The following is a 4967-nucleotide window of genomic DNA, read 5'->3' as shown; positions in this document are numbered from 1 at the left end:
CAGCCCGGGGCTATAGTAGAAGACACTTGGCCAAGGTGCCACGCAGTGGGACTGAACCCGGAACCATGTGGTTGGTTAGCAAGCTACTTACCAAACAGCCACTCCTGCGCCTATAAGATGTTGGCGATTACTAATATGCAAAGAAAATTTTTTTAAATTTCGACCCCCACATTAAAGAGATCATAGCAAATTGACAAACATATGCAAATCAAAATTAAAGTAAAAAAAATATTTTTTTTTTGCATATTCATAATCTCTGACATCTAAAACACAGGGATCTGAAAAAATCTTTTCAGAAAATATGCATTTTTCAAGGAGAGGTGTGAAACTGCTTCAGCCCCCTAATGATGATACATAGAATAACCTGGGTATATAATTTTGTTGTCTTGGGAAAGCCAATGTGCTAATAATCCTTTTTATGAAAGGCACAAAAGCTGAAATTTTGGGGGTTGGGGACTAGTCAATTACATCGACCCCAGTGTTTCGCTGGAACTTAATTTATTGACCCCGAAAGGATGAAAGGCAAAGTCGACCTTGGCAGAATTTGAACTCAGAACGTTAGATTGGACAAAATACTGCTAAGAATTTTGCCTGGCTTGCTAACAATTCTACCAGCTCATTGCCTTCAATAATAATAATAATAATAATAATAATAATAGTCCCTTAGTGGCTGACGATATGTGCATCTCTGATCACGAGCAGAAGTAGTGGGGGAGCATCATAGCCATGCGTTGAGAGGGATTCTTTGGGGTTTGAATAATTCACCTCTGGAAACATGAGTGGTTCTTTCAACATCCTTAAACAACCCTTATTCAGGGACCTTTTGAGCGGGATGGGCTACTCAACCTGAAGAAATTTCTAACTGGGTCCCACCTGCAAGGTCATGTGCTGTTTATCTTGATATGAGATCACCATGTCGCGCACATATGGTTGCAATGCATGTGCCTAGTGTACCCTTATCAGACGGGTAGTCATGATGGGTATATTGGGCGGCGAGCTGGCAGAATCGTTAGCACGTCGGGCGAAATGCTTAGTGGTATTTCTTCTGCCGTTACGTTGTGAGTTCAAATTCCGCCGAGGTCGACTTTACCTTTCATCCTTTCGGGGTCGATAAATTAAGTACCAGTTACACACTGGGGTCAATGTAATCGACTTAATACCTATGTCTGTCCTTGTTTGTCCCTTCTATGTTTAGCCCCTTGTGGGTAATAAAGAAATGGGTATACTGGGCTTCGTATATTTTACCCCAGTGTCACTTTGATGGCATGAACTGCTCTCTCACTCAATAATAATAATAATAATAATTGGTTTCAAATTTTGCCACAAGGGCAGCTATATATGGGGAGGGGATGAGTCAATTACTTTGACCCTCAATGTCTCACTGGTACTTAATTTATGGACCTCGAAAGGATGAAAGGCAAAGTCAACCTTGGTGGAATGATAGTAGTGATAATAATAAAAATCCTTTCTACTGAAGGTACAAGGCCTGAAATTTTGAGGGAGGGGACTAGTTGATTACATTGATCCCCAGTGTTTCACTGGTACTTAATTTATCGACCCTGAAATGATGAAAGGCAAAACCAACTCTGAATGTAACGATAGATGAAACATCGCTAAGCATTTCGTCCGGTGTGCTAACGATTCTGCCAGCTCATCACATTATTTAATAATAATAATAATAATAAAATGCCCTGATGCAGTACCAGGCAGTGGCTCTCATGGCTTCTGATCTTAACTGATTAGAAGTGGTATCATATATACATTGTTTTGTTGGGTATAAAAGATGGGCTACAGCAAAATTCTGCTCAATACCCAGATTTGCTAATGCCCTGATGCAGTACCAGGCAGTGGCTCTCATGGCTTCTGATCTTAACTGATTGGAAGTGTTATCATGTACATTGTTTTGTCTTGGTATAAAAGATGGGCTACAGCAAATATTCTGCTCAATACCACAGATTTGCTAATGCCCTGATGCAGTACCAGGCAGTGGCTCTCATGGCTTCTGATCTTAACTGACTGGAAGTGTTATCATACATTGTTTTGTCTTGGTATAAAAGATGGGCTACAGCAAATATTCTGCTCAATACCACAGATTTGCTAATGCCCTGATGCAGTACCAGGCAGTGGCTCTCATGGCTTCTGATCTTAACTGATTAGAAGTGTTATCATATACATTGTTTTGTCTTGGTATAAAAGATGGGCTACAGCAAATATTCTGCTCAATACCACAGATTTGCTAATGCCCTGATGCAGTACCAGGCAGTGGCTCTCATGGCTTCTGATCTTAACTGATTGGAAGTGTTATCATGTACATTGTTTTGTCTTGGTATAAAAGATGGGCTACAGCAAATATTCTGCTCAATACCACAGATTTGCTATGCCCTGATGCAGTACCAGGCAGTGGCTCTCATGGCTTCTGATCTTAACTGATTAGAAGTGTTATCATATACTTGTTTTGTCTTGGTATAAAAGATGGGCTACAGCAAATATTCTGCTCAATACCACAGATTTGCTAATGCCCTGATGCAGTACCAGGCAGTGGCTCTCATGGCTTCTGATCTTAACTGATTGGAAGTGTTATCATGTACATTGTTTTGTCTTGGTATAAAAGATGGGCTACAGCAAATATTCTGCTCAATACCACAGATTTGCTAATGCCCTGATGCAGTACCAGGCAGTGCTCTCATGGCTTCTGATCTTAACTGATTAGAAGTGGTATCATATACATTGTTTTGTCTTGGTATAAAAGATGGGCTACAGCAAATATTCTGCTCAATACCACAGATTTGCTAATGCCCTGATGCAGTACCAGGCAGTGGCTCTCATGGCTTCTGATCTTAACTGATTGGAAGTGTTATCATGTACATTGTTTTGTCTTGGTATAAAAGATGGGCTACAGCAAATATTCTGCTCAATACCACAGATTTGCTAATGCCCTGATGCAGTACCAGGCAGTGGCTCTCATGGCTTCTGATCTTAACTGATTGGAAGTGTTATCATGTACATTGTTTTGTCTTGGTATAAAGATGGGCTACAGCAAATATTCTGCTCAATACCACCACAGATTTGCTAATGCCCTGATGCAGTACCAGGCAGTGGCTCTCATGGCTTCTGATCTTAACTGATTAGATGGTTATCATATACATTGTTTTGTCTTGGTATAAAAGATGGGCTACAGCAATATTCTGCTGCTCAATACCACAGATTTGCTAATGCCCTGATGCAGTACCAGGCAGTGGCTCTCATGGCTTCTGATCTTAACTGATTGGAAGTGTTATCATGTACATTGTTTTGTCTTGGTATAAAAGATGGGCTACAGCAAATATTCTGCTCAATACCACAGATTTGCTAATGCCCTGATGCAGTACCAGGCAGTGGCTCTCATGGCTTCTGATCTTAACTGATTGGAAGTGTTATCATGTACATTGTTTTGTCTTGGTATAAAAGATGGCTACAGCAAATATTCTGCTCAATACCACAGATTTGCTAATGCCCTGATGCAGTACCAGGCAGTGGCTCTCATGGCTTCTGATCTTAACTGATTGGAAGTGTTATCATGTACATTGTTTTGTCTTGGTATAAAAGATGGGCTACAGCAAATATTCTGCTCAATACCACAGATTTGCTAATGTCCTGATGCAGTACCAGGCAGTGGTTCTCATGGCTTCTGGTCTTAACTGATTGGAAGTGTTATCATGTACATTGTTTTGTCTTGGTATAAAAGATGGGCTACAGCAAATATTCTGCTCAATACCACAGATTTGCTAATGCCCTGATGCAGTACCAGGCAGTGGCTCTCATGGCTTCTGATCTTAACTGATTGGAAGTGTTATCATGTACATTGTTTTGTCTTGGTATAAAAGATGGGCTACAGCAAATATTCTGCTCAATACCACAGATTTGCTAATGCCCTGATGCAGTACCAGGCAGTGGCTCTCATGGCTTCTGATCTTAACTGATTGGAAGTGTTATCATGTACATTGTTTTGTCTTGGTATAAAAGATGGGCTACAGCAAATATTCTGCTCAATACCACAGATTTGCTAATGTCCTGATGCAGTACCAGGCAGTGGTTCTCATGGCTTCTGGTCTTAACTGATTGGAAGTGTTATCATGTACATTGTTTTGTCTTGGTATAAAAGATGGGCTACAGCAAATATTCTGCTCAATACCACAGATTTGCTAATGCCCTGATGCAGTACCAGGCAGTGGCTCTCATGGCTTCTGATCTTAACTGATTGGAAGTGTTATCATGTACATTGTTTTGTCTTGGTATAAAAGATGGGCTACAGCAAATATTCTGCTCAATACCACATATTTGCTAATGCCCTGATGCAGTACCAGGCAGTGGCTCTCATGGCTTCTGATCTTAACTGACTGGAAGTGTTATCATGTACATTGTTTTGTCTTGGTATAAAAGATGGGCTACAGCAAATATTCTGCTCAATACCACATATTTGCTAATGCCCTGATGCAGTACCAGGCAGTGGCTCTCATGGCTTCTGATCTTAACTGATTGGAAGTGTTATCATGTACAATTGTTTTGTCTTGGTATAAAAGATGGGCTACAGCAAATATTCTGCTCAATACCACAGATTTGCTAATGCCCTGATGCAGTACCAGGCAGTGGCTCTCATGGCTTCTGATCTTAACTGATTGGAAGTGTTATCATGTACATTGTTTTGTCTTGGTATAAAAGATGGGCTCAGCACAAATATTCTGCTCATACCACATATTTGCTAATGCCCTGATGCAGTACCAGGCAGTGGCTCTCATGGCTTCTGATCTTAACTGACTGGAAGTGTTATCATTACATTGTTTTGTCTTGGTATAAAAGATGGGCTACAGCAAATAATCTGCTCAATACCACAGATTTGCTAATGCCCTGATGCAGTACCAGGCAGTGGCTCTCATGGCTTCTGATCTTAACTGATTGGAAGTGTTATCATGTAGATTGTTTCATCTCTT

Source organism: Octopus sinensis, linkage group LG29, assembly GCF_006345805.1.
Source record: "Octopus sinensis linkage group LG29, ASM634580v1, whole genome shotgun sequence".
Taxonomy (NCBI): Eukaryota; Metazoa; Mollusca; class Cephalopoda; order Octopoda; family Octopodidae; genus Octopus; species Octopus sinensis.
This window is presented reverse-complemented; position numbering follows the sequence as displayed.